General features: G+C 39.0%; 2 non-coding genes across 2 annotated transcripts; both read right to left on the minus strand.

The window, feature by feature from the left end:
* Positions 1 to 784: 784 nt before the first annotated feature.
* On the minus strand, positions 785 to 856 carry trnaq-cug (transfer RNA glutamine (anticodon CUG)). Its single transcript has one exon. It is a non-coding gene; the product is annotated as a tRNA-Gln (tRNA).
* A 145-nt stretch (positions 857 to 1,001) lies between these two features.
* trnaf-gaa (transfer RNA phenylalanine (anticodon GAA)) lies at positions 1,002 to 1,074 on the minus strand. Its single transcript has one exon. It is a non-coding gene; the product is annotated as a tRNA-Phe (tRNA).
* Positions 1,075 to 12,781: the final 11,707 nt, after the last annotated feature.

Genomic DNA, 12,781 nt, shown 5'->3' on the forward strand with positions numbered 1-12,781 from the left:
GTATCAAACAAAAATCAGAAATGGTCCATGTACATGTTGATTGGAATTTTATTCTTAGAGCAAGCAGGAACCTGCCACCATCAGAGCTCCAGACTAACATTACCCCAGCCATGTTAGTCAGAATAAGCAAAAGTGGGCTCAACATCATGGACCAAAGAATTCAGCCTTGGCCCATGTTCACCTTCAACAGAATTACCTACAGAATCATCTTTACAAGAGATGTGAAATGGGATCACTGGATTGAAAGTCTCCAAACTGAGTAATTTTGGCCATTGCAAACAATTCAGTAGTGTATAAAACAAAACACTGAATTGTACCCTATTCAATTTGTCTGGGACCTCAGAAATAACTTGGTATAAAGCTAAGTTTCTGACAAGACAGTTTGTCTATTTCAGCTCACTTTTAAGCTAGAACTTGCTTGTTGAGCCACAACTTTGGAAACAGTCTCTTGATTAAACTTTTCCCTTTTTTTCTTTAAGTATTCGTAGGTTCTACCGATGTTTGTTGACGGATCCATGGATTCAATGTCTCCCAACTGAGTTGTTTTGGGCAATGCAAACAAAATCAGTACTGTATCAAACAAAAATCAGAAATGGTCCATGTACATGTTGATTGGAATTTTATTCTTAGAGCAAGCAGGAACCTGCCACCATCAGAGCTCCAGTACCCCAGCCATGTTAGTCAGAAAAAGCAAATGTGGGCTCAACATCATCGACCAAAAAAGCTAAGTTTCTGACAAGACAGTTTGTCTAGTTGCATAAAGGCACCTATGCTAACTCTTGTCAGGTTCCACTGAGATTTGAACTCAGATCAATGGATTCAGAGTCCAGAGTGCTAACCATTACACCATGGAACCAAGCTGTTTCACTGATTGTGTTTTTTTTCCAGGCAATTACAGCCACATACTGGCCAAGCAGCAATTTTGTTATTAGGCTTCTGGCAAGCAGCTACTACCTAAAAGGCCAGTGATTATGCCGCTGTCATCACGATACCAAGAACAATGCCGAAACCCGGGATTGAACCAGGGACCTTCAGATCTTCAGTCTGACGCTCTCCCAACTGAGCTATTTCGGCTCATTTTTAAGCCAGAACTTACTTGCTGAGCCACAACTTTGGAAACACTCACTTGATTAAACTTTTCCCTTTTTTCCTTTAAGTATTGGTAGGTTCTACCGATGTTTGTTGACGGATCAATGGATTCAAGGTCTCCCAACTGAGTTGTTTTGGGCAATGCAAACAAAATCGGTACTGTATCAAACAAAAATCACAAATGGTCCATGTACATCTTGATTGGAATTTTATTCTTAGAGCAAGCACGAACCTGCCACCATCAGAGCTCCAGACTAACAGTACCCCAGCCATGTTAGTCAGAATAAGCAAAAGTGGGCTCAACATCATGGACCAAAGAATTCAGCCTTGGCCCATGTTCACCTTCAACAGAATTAGCTCCAGAATCATCTTTACAAGAGATGTGAAATGGGATCACTGGATTGAAAGTCTCCAAACTGAGTAATTTTGGCCATTGCACACAAATCAGTAGTGTATAAAACAAAACGCTGAATTGTACCCTATTCAATTTGTCTGGGACCTCAGAAATAACTTGGTATAAAGCTAAGTTTCTGACAAGACAGTTTGTCTATTTCAGCTCACTTTTAAGCCAGAACTTACTTGTTGAGCCACAACTTTGGAAATAGTCTCTTGATTAAACTTTTCCCTTTTTCTCTTTAAGTATTCGTAGGTTCTACCGATGTTTGTTGACGGATCAATGGATTCAATGTCTCCCAACTGAGTTGTTTTGGGCAATGCAAACAAAATCGGTACTGTATCAAACAAAAATCAGAAATGGTCCATGTACATGTTGATTGGAATTTTATTCTTAGAGCAAGCAGGAACCTGCGACCATCAGAGCTCCAGACTAACATTACCCCAGCCATGTTAGTCAGAATAAGCAAAAGTGGGCTCAACATCATGGACCAAAGAATTCAGCCTTGGCCCATGTTCACCTTCAACAGAATTACCTACAGAATCATCTTTACAAGAGATGTGAAATGGGATCACTGGATTGAAAGTCTCCAAAAGGAGTAATTTTGGCCATTGCAAACAATTCAATAGTGTATAAAACAAAACACTGAATTGTACCCTATTCAATTTGTCTGGGACCTCAGAAATAACTTGGTATAAAGCTAAGTTTCTGACAAGACAGTTTGTCTATTTCAACTCACTTTTAAGCTAGAACTTGCTTGTTGAGCCACAACTTTGGAAACAGTCTCTTGATTAAACTTTTCCCTTTTTTTCTTTAAGTATTCGTAGGTTCTACCGATGTTTGTTGACGGATCCATGGATTCAATGTCTCCCAACTGAGTTGTTTTGGGCAATGCAAACAAAATCGGTACTGTATCAAACAAAAATCACAAATGGTCCATGTACATCTTGATTGGAATTTTATTCTTAGAGCAAGCAGGAACCTGCCACCATCAGAGCTCCAGACTAACATTACCCCAGCCATGTTAGTCAGAATAAGCAAATGTGGGTTCAACATCATGGACCAAAGAATTCAGCCTTGGCCCATGTTCACCATCAACAGAATTAGCTCCAGAATCATCTTTACAAGAGATGTGAAATGGGATCACTGGATTGAAAGTCTCCAAACTGAGTAATTTTGGCCATTGCACACAAATCAGTAGTGTATGAAACAAAACGCTGAATTGTAGCCTATTCAATTTGTCTGGGACCTCAGAAATAACTTGGTACAAAGCTAAGTTTCTGACAAGACAGTTTGTCTATTTCAGCTCACTTTTTAGCTAGAACTTGCTTGTTGAGCCACAACTTTGGAAACAGTCTCTTGATTAAACTTTTCCCTTTTTTCCTTTAAGTATTGGTAGGTTCTACCGATGTTTGTTGACGGATCAATGGATTCAATGTCTCCCAACTGAGTTGTTCTGGGCAATGCAAACAAAATCGGTACTGTATCAAACAAAAATCAGAAATGGTCCATGTACATCTTGATTGGAATTTTATTCTTAGAGCAAGCAGGAACCTGCCACCATCAGAGCTCCAGACTAACAGTACCCCAGCCATGTTAGTCAGAATAAGCAAAAGTGGGCTCAACATCATGGACCAAAGAATTCAGCCTTGGCCCATGTTCACCTTCAACAGAATTAGCTCCAGAATCATCTTTACAAGAGATGTGAAATGGGATCACTGGATTGAAAGTCTCCAAACTGAGTAATTTTGGCCACTGCACACAAATCAGTAGTGTATAAAACAAAACGCTGAATTGTACCCTATTCAATTTGTCTGGGACCTCAGAAATAACTTGGTATAAAGCTAAGTTTCTGACAAGACAGTTTGTCTATTTCAGCTCACTTTTAAGCTAGAACTTGCTTGTTGAGCCACAACTTTGGAAACAGTCTCTTGATTAAACTTTTCCCTTTTTTTCTTTAAGTATTCGTAGGTTCTACCGATGTTTGTTGACGGATCCATGGATTCAATGTCTCCCAACTGAGTTGTTTTGGGCAATGCAAACAAAATCAGTACTGTATCAAACAAAAATCAGAAATGGTCCATGTACATGTTGATTGGAATTTTATTCTTAGAGCAAGCAGGAACCTGCCACCATCAGAGCTCCAGACTAACATTACCCCAGCCATGTTAGTCAGAATAAGCAAATGTGGGTTCAACATCATGGACGAAAGAATTCAGCCTTGGCCCATGTTCACCATCAACAGAATTAGCTCCAGAATCATCTTTACAAGAGATGTGAAATGGGATCACTGGATTGAAAGTCTCCAAACTGAGTAATTTTGGCCATTGCACACAAATCAGTAGTGTATAAAACAAAATGCTGAATTGTACCCTATTCAATTTGTCCGGGACCTCAGAAATAACTTGGTATAAAGCTAAGTTTCTGACAAGACAGTTTGTCTATTTCAGCTCACTTTTAAGCCAGAACTTACTTGTTGAGCCACAACTTTGGAAACACTCCCTTGATTAAACTTTTCCCTTTTTCCCTTTAAGTATTGGTAGGTTCTACCGATGTTTGTTGACGTATCAATGGATTCAATGTCTCCCAACTGAGTTGTTTTGGGCAATGCAAACAAAATCGGTACTGTATTAAACAAAAATCAGAAATGGTCCATGTACATCTTGATTGGAATTTTATTCTTAGAGCAAGCAGGAACCTGCCACCATCAGAACTACAGTACCCCAGCCATGTTAGTCAGAATAACCATAAGTGGGCTCAACATCATGGACCAAAGAATTCAGCCTTGGCCCATGTTCACCTTCAACAGAATTAGCTCCAGAATCATCTTTACAAGAGATGTGAAATGGGATCACTGGATTGAAAGTCTCCAAACTGAGTAATTTTGGCCACTGCACACAAATCAGTAGTGTATAAAACAAAACGCTGAATTGTACCCTGTTCACATTTTCAATTTGTCTGGGACCTCAGAAATAACTTGGTCCAAAGCTAAGTTTCTGACAAGACAGTTTGTCTATTTCAGCTCACTTTTTAGCTAGAACTTGCTTGTTGAGCCACAACTTTGGAAACAGTCTCTTGGTTAAACTTTTCCCTTTTTTTCTTTAAGTATTCGTAGGTTCTACCGATGTTTGTTGACGGATCAATGGATTCAATGTCTCCCAACTGAGTTGTTTTGGGCAATGCAAACAAAATCAGTACTGTATCAAACAAAAATCAGAAATGGTCCATGTACATGTTGATTGGAATTTTATTCTTAGAGCAAGCAGGAACCTGCCACCATCAGAGCTCCAGACTAACATTACCCCAGCCATGTTAGTCAGAATAAGCAAAAGTGGGCTCAACATCATGGACCAAAGAATTCAGCCTTGGCCCATGTTCACCTTCAACAGAATTAGCTCCAGAATCATCTTTACAAGAGATATGAAATGGGATCACTGGATTGAAAGTCTCCAAACTGAGTAATTTTGGCCATTGCAAACAATTCAGTAGTGTATAAAACAAAACACTGAATTGTACCCTATTCAATTTGTCTGGGACCTCAGAAATAACTTGGTATAAAGCTAAGTTTCTGACAAGACAGTTTGTCTATTTCAGCTCACTTTTAAGCTAGAACTTGCTTGTTGAGCCACAACTTTGGAAACAGTCTCTTGATTAAACTTTTCCCTTTTTTTCTTTAAGTATTCGTAGGTTCTACCGATGTTTGTTGACGGATCAATGGATTCAATGTCTCCCAACTGAGTTGTTTTGGGCAATGCAAACAAAATCAGTACTGTATCAAACAAAAATCAGAAATGGTCCATGTACATGTTGATTGGAATTTTATTCTTAGAGCAAGCAGGAACCTGCCACCATCAGAGCTCCAGACTAACAGTACCCCAGCCATGTTAGTCAGAATAAGCAAAAGTGGGCTCAACATCATGGACCAAAGAATTCAGCCTTGGCCCATGTTCACCTTCAACAGAATTAGCTGCAGAATCATCTTTACAAGAGATGTGAAATGGGATCACTGGATTGAAAGTCTCCAAACTGAGTAATTTTGGCCACTGCACACAAATCTGTAGTGTATAAAACAAAACGCTGAATTGTACCCTGTTCACATTTTCAATTTGTCTGGGACCTCAGAAATAACTTGGTCCAAAGCTAAGTTTCTGACAAGACAGTTTGTCTATTTCAGCTCACTTTTTAGCTAGAACTTGCTTGTTGAGCCACAACTTTGGAAACAGTCTCTTGGTTAAACTTTTCCCTTTTTTTCTTTAAGTATTGGTAGTTTCTACCAATGTTTGTTGACGGATCAATGGATTCAATGTCTCCCAACTGAGTTGTTTTGGGCAATGCAAACAAAATCAGTACTGTATCAAACAAAAATCAGAAATGGTCCATGTACATGTTGATTGGAATTTTATTCTTAGAGCAAGCAGGAACCTGCCACCATCAGAGCTCCAGACTAACATTACCCCAGCCATGTTAGTCAGAATAAGCAAAAGTGGGCTCAACATCATGGACCAAAGAATTCAGCCTTGGCCCATGTTCACCTTCAACAGAATTACCTACAGAATCATCTTTACAAGAGATGTGAAATGGGATCACTGGATTGAAAGTCTCCAAACTGAGTAATTTTGGCCATTGCAAACAATTCAGTAGTGTATAAAACAAAACACTGAATTGTACCCTATTCAATTTGTCTGGGACCTCAGAAATAACTTGGTATAAAGCTAAGTTTCTGACAAGACAGTTTGTCTATTTCAGCTCACTTTTAAGCTAGAACTTGCTTGTTGAGCCACAACTTTGGAAACAGTCTGTTGATTAAACTTTTCCCTTTTTTTCTTTAAGTATTCGTAGGTTCTACCGATGTTTGTTGACGGATCAATGGATTCTATGTCTCCCAACTGAGTTGTTTTGGGCTATGCAAACAAAATCAGTACTGTATCAAACAAAAATCAGAAATGGTCCATGTACATGTTGATTGGAATTTTATTCTTAGAGCAAGCAGGAACCTGCCACCATCAGAGCTCCAGACTAACATTACCCCAGCCATGTTAGTCAGAATAAGCAAAAGTGGGCTCAACATCATGGACCAAAGAATTCAGCCTTGGCCCATGTTCACCTTCAACAGAATTAGCTCCAGAATCATCTTTACAAGAGATGTGAAATGGGATCACTGGATTGAAAGTCTCCAAACTGAGTAATTTTGGCCATTGCAAACAATTCAGTAGTGTATAAAACAAAACACTGAATTGTACCCTATTCAATTTGTCTGGGACCTCAGAAATAACTTGGTATAAAGCTAAGTTTCTGACAAGACAGTTTGTCTATTTCAGCTCACTTTTAAGCTAGAACTTGCTTGTTGAGCCACAACTTTGGAACAGTCTCTTGATTAAACTTTTCCCTTTTTTTCTTTAAGTATTCGTAGGTTCTACCGATGTTTGTTGACGGATCCATGGATTCAATGTCTCCCAACTGAGTTGTTTTGGGCAATGCAAACAAAATCAGTACCGTATCAAACAAAAATCAGAAATGGTCCATGTACATGTTGATTGGAATTTTATTCTTAGAGCAAGCAGGAACCTGCCACCATCAGACCTCCAGACTAACATTACCCCAGCCATGTTAGTCAGAATAAGCAAATGTGGGCTCAACATCATGGACCAAAGAATTCAGCCTTGGCCCATGTTCACCTTCAACAGAATTAGCTCCAGAATCATCTTTACAAGAGATGTGAAATGGGATCACTGGATTGAAAGTCTCCAAACTGAGTAATTTTGGCCATTGCACACAAATCAGTAGTGTATAAAACAAAACGCTGAATTGTACCCTATTCAATTTGTCTGGGACCTCAGAAATAACTTGGTATAAAGCTAAGTTTCTGACAAGACAGTTTGTCTATTTCAGCTCACTTTTAAGCTAGAACTTGCTTGTTGAGCCACAACTTTGGAAACAGTCTCTTGATTAAACTTTTCCCTTTTTTTCTTTAAGTATTCGTAGGTTCTACCGATGTTTGTTGACGGATCAATGGATTCACTGTCTCCCAACTGAGTTGTTTTGGGCAATGCAAACAAAATCAGTACCGTATCAAACAAAAATCAGAAATGGTCCATGTACATGTTGATTGGAATTTTATTCTTAGAGCAAGCAGGAACCTGCCACCATCAGAGCTCCAGACTAACAGTACCCCAGCCATGTTAGTCAGAATAAGCAAAAGTGGGCTCAGAATTATGGACCAAAGAATTCAGCCTTGGCCCATGTTCACCTTCAACAGAATTAGCCCCAGAATCATCTTTACAAGAGATGTGAAATGGGATCACTGGATTGAAAGTCTCCAAACTGAGTAATTTTGGCCACTGCACACAAATCAGTAGTGTATAAAACAAAACGCTGAATTGTACTCTATTCAATTTGTCTGGGACCTCAGAAATAACTTGGTATAAAGCTAAGTTTCTGACAAGACAGTTTGTCTATTTCAGCTCACTTTTAAGCTAGAACTTGCTTGTTGAGCCACAACTTTGGAAACAGTCTCTTGATTAAACTTTTCCCTTTTTTTCTTTAAGTATTCGTAGGTTCTACCGATGTTTGTTGACGGATCAATGGATTCAATGTCTCCCAACTGAGTTGTTTTGGGCAATGCAAACAAAATCAGTACTGTATCAAACAAAAATCAGAAATGGTCCATGTACATGTTGATTGGAATTTTATTCTTAGAGCAAGCAGGAACCTGCCACCATCAGAGCTCCAGACTAACAGTACCCCAGCCATGTTAGTCAGAATAAGCAAAAGTGGGCTCAACATCATGGACCAAAGAATTCAGCCTTGGCCCATGTTCACCTTCAACAGAATTAGCTCCAGAATCATCTTTACAAGAGATGTGAAATGGGATCACTGGATTGAAAGTCTCCAAACTGAGTAATTTTGGCCATTGCACACAAATCAGTAGTGTATAAAACAAAACGCTGAATTGTACCCTATTCAATTTGTCTGGGACCTCAGAAATAACTTGGTATAAAACTAAGTTTCTGACAAGACAGTTTGTCTATTTCAGCTCACTTTTAAGCTAGAACTTGCTTGTTGAGCCACAACTTTGGAAACAGTCTCTTGATTAAACTTTTCCCTTTTTTTCTTTAAGTATTCGTAGGTTCTACCGATGTTTGTTGACGGATCCATGGATTCAATGTCTCCCAACTGAGTTGTTTTGGGCAATGCAAACAAAATCAGTACCGTATCAAACAAAAATCAGAAATGGTCCATGTACATGTTGATTGGAATTTTATTCTTAGAGCAAGCAGGAACCTGCCACCATCAGACCTCCAGACTAACATTACCCCAGCCATGTTAGTCAGAATAAGCAAATGTGGGCTCAACATCATGGACCAAAGAATTCAGCCTTGGCCCATGTTCACCTTCAACAGAATTAGCTCCAGAATCATCTTTACAAGAGATGTGAAATGGGATCACTGGATTGAAAGTCTCCAAACTGAGTAATTTTGGCCATTGCACACAAATCAGTAGTGTATAAAACAAAACGCTGAATTGTACCCTATTCAATTTGTCTGGGACCTCAGAAATAACTTGGTATAAAGCTAAGTTTCTGACAAGACAGTTTGTCTATTTCAGCTCACTTTTAAGCTAGAACTTGCTTGTTGAGCCACAACTTTGGAAACAGTCTCTTGATTAAACTTTTCCCTTTTTTTCTTTAAGTATTCGTAGGTTCTACCGATGTTTGTTGACGGATCAATGGATTCACTGTCTCCCAACTGAGTTGTTTTGGGCAATGCAAACAAAATCAGTACCGTATCAAACAAAAATCAGAAATGGTCCATGTACATGTTGATTGGAATTTTATTCTTAGAGCAAGCAGGAACCTGCCACCATCAGAGCTCCAGACTAACAGTACCCCAGCCATGTTAGTCAGAATAAGCAAAAGTGGGCTCAGCATTATGGACCAAAGAATTCAGCCTTGGCCCATGTTCACCTTCAACAGAATTAGCCCCAGAATCATCTTTACAAGAGATGTGAAATGGGATCACTGGATTGAAAGTCTCCAAACTGAGTAATTTTGGCCACTGCACACAAATCAGTAGTGTATAAAACAAAACGCTGAATTGTACTCTATTCAATTTGTCTGGGACCTCAGAAATAACTTGGTATAAAGCTAAGTTTCTGACAAGACAGTTTGTCTATTTCAGCTCACTTTTAAGCTAGAACTTGCTTGTTGAGCCACAACTTTGGAAACAGTCTCTTGATTAAACTTTTCCCTTTTTTTCTTTAAGTATTCGTAGGTTCTACCGATGTTTGTTGACGGATCAATGGATTCTATGTCTCCCAACTGAGTTGTTTTGGGCAATGCAAACAAAATCAGTACTGTATCAAACAAAAATCAGAAATGGTCCATGTACATGTTGATTGGAATTTTATTCTTAGAGCAAGCAGGAACCTGCCACCATCAGAGCTCCAGACTAACATTACCCCAGCCATGTTAGTCAGAATAAGCAAAAGTGGGCTCAACATCATGGACCAAAGAATTCAGCCTTGGCCCATGTTCACCTTCAACAGAATTAGCTCCAGAATCATCTTTACAAGAGATGTGAAATGGGATCACTGGATTGAAAGTCTCCAAACTGAGTAATTTTGGCCATTGCAAACAATTCAGTAGTGTATAAAACAAAACACTGAATTGTACCCTATTCAATTTGTCTGGGACCTCAGAAATAACTTGGTATAAAGCTAAGTTTCTGACAAGACAGTTTGTCTATTTCAGCTCACTTTTAAGCTAGAACTTGCTTGTTGAGCCACAACTTTGGAAACAGTCTCTTGATTAAACTTTTCCCTTTTTTTCTTTAAGTATTCGTAGGTTCTACCGATGTTTGTTGACGGATCAATGGATTCAATGTCTCCCAACTGAGTTGTTTTGGGCAATGCAAACAAAATCAGTACTGTATCAAACAAAAATCAGAAATGGTCCATGTACATGTTGATTGGAATTTTATTCTTAGAGCAAGCAGGAACCTGCCACCATCAGAGCTCCAGACTAACATTACCCCAGCCATGTTAGTCAGAATAAGCAAATGTGGGCTCAACATCATGGACCAAAGAATTCAGCCTTGGCCCATGTTCACCTTCAACAGAATTAGCTCCAGAATCATCTTTACAAGAGATGTGAAATGGGATCACTGGATTGAAAGTCTCCAAACTGAGTAATTTTGGCCATTGCACACAAATCAGTAGTGTATAAAACAAAACGCTGAATTGTACCCTATTCAATTTGTCTGGGACCTCAGAAATAACTTGGTATAAAACTAAGTTTCTGACAAGACAGTTTGTCTATTTCAGCTCACTTTTAAGCTAGAACTTGCTTGTTGAGCCACAACTTTGGAAACAGTCTCTTGATTAAACTTTTCCCTTTTTTTCTTTAAGTATTCGTAGGTTCTACCGATGTTTGTTGACGGATCCATGGATTCAATGTCTCCCAACTGAGTTGTTTTGGGCAATGCAAACAAAATCAGTACCGTATCAAACAAAAATCAGAAATGGTCCATGTACATGTTGATTGGAATTTTATTCTTAGAGCAAGCAGGAACCTGCCACCATCAGACCTCCAGACTAACATTACCCCAGCCATGTTAGTCAGAATAAGCAAATGTGGGCTCAACATCATGGACCAAAGAATTCAGCCTTGGCCCATGTTCACCTTCAACAGAATTAGCTCCAGAATCATCTTTACAAGAGATGTGAAATGGGATCACTGGATTGAAAGTCTCCAAACTGAGTAATTTTGGCCATTGCACACAAATCAGTAGTGTATAAAACAAAACGCTGAATTGTACCCTATTCAATTTGTCTGGGACCTCAGAAATAACTTGGTATAAAGCTAAGTTTCTGACAAGACAGTTTGTCTATTTCAGCTCACTTTTAAGCTAGAACTTGCTTGTTGAGCCACAACTTTGGAAACAGTCTCTTGATTAAACTTTTCCCTTTTTTTCTTTAAGTATTCGTAGGTTCTACCGATGTTTGTTGACGGATCAATGGATTCACTGTCTCCCAACTGAGTTGTTTTGGGCAATGCAAACAAAATCAGTACCGTATCAAACAAAAATCAGAAATGGTCCATGTACATGTTGATTGGAATTTTATTCTTAGAGCAAGCAGGAACCTGCCACCATCAGAGCTCCAGACTAACAGTACCCCAGCCATGTTAGTCAGAATAAGCAAAAGTGGGCTCAGCATTATGGACCAAAGAATTCAGCCTTGGCCCATGTTCACCTTCAACAGAATTAGCCCCAGAATCATCTTTACAAGAGATGTGAAATGGGATCACTGGATTGAAAGTCTCCAAACTGAGTAATTTTGGCCACTGCACACAAATCAGTAGTGTATAAAACAAAACGCTGAATTGTACTCTATTCAATTTGTCTGGGACCTCAGAAATAACTTGGTATAAAGCTAAGTTTCTGACAAGACAGTTTGTCTACTTCAGCTCACTTTTAAGCTAGAACTTGCTTGTTGAGCCACAACTTTGGAAACAGTCTCTTGATTAAACTTTTCCCTTTTTTTCTTTAAGTATTCGTAGGTTCTACCGATGTTTGTTGACGGATCAATGGATTCTATGTCTCCCAACTGAGTTGTTTTGGGCAATGCAAACAAAATCAGTACTGTATCAAACAAAAATCAGAAATGGTCCATGTACATCTTGATTGGAATTTTATTCTTAGAGCAAGCAGGAACCTGCCACCATCAGAGCTCCAGACTAACATTACCCCAGCCATGTTAGTCAGAATAAGCAAAAGTGGGCTCAACATCATGGACCAAAGAATTCAGCCTTGGCCCATGTTCACCTTCAACAGAATTACCTACAGAATCATCTTTACAAGAGATGTGAAATGGGATCACTGGATTGAAAGTCTCCAAAAGGAGTAATTTTGGCCATTGCACACAAATCAGTAGTGTATAAAACAAAACGCTGAATTGTACCCTATTCAATTTGTCTGGGACCTCAGAAATAACTTGGTATAAAGCTAAGTTTCTGACAATACAGTTTGTCTATTTCAGCTCACTTTTAAGCTAGAACTTACTTGTTGAGCCACAACTTTGGAAACACTCCCTTGATTAAACTTTTCCCTTTTTCCCTTTAAGTATTGGTAGGTTCTACCGATGTTTGTTGACGGATCAATGGATTCAATGTCTCCCAACTGAGTTGTTTTGGGCAATGCAAACAAAATCGGTACTGTATCAAACAAAAATCAGAAATGGTCCATGTACATCTTGATTGGAATTTTATTCTTAGAGCAAGCAGGAACCTGCCACCATCAG

The sequence above is a fragment of the Ictalurus punctatus genome, unplaced genomic scaffold (genome assembly GCF_001660625.3).
Source record: "Ictalurus punctatus breed USDA103 unplaced genomic scaffold, Coco_2.0 tig00064082, whole genome shotgun sequence".
Taxonomy (NCBI): Eukaryota; Metazoa; Chordata; class Actinopteri; order Siluriformes; family Ictaluridae; genus Ictalurus; species Ictalurus punctatus.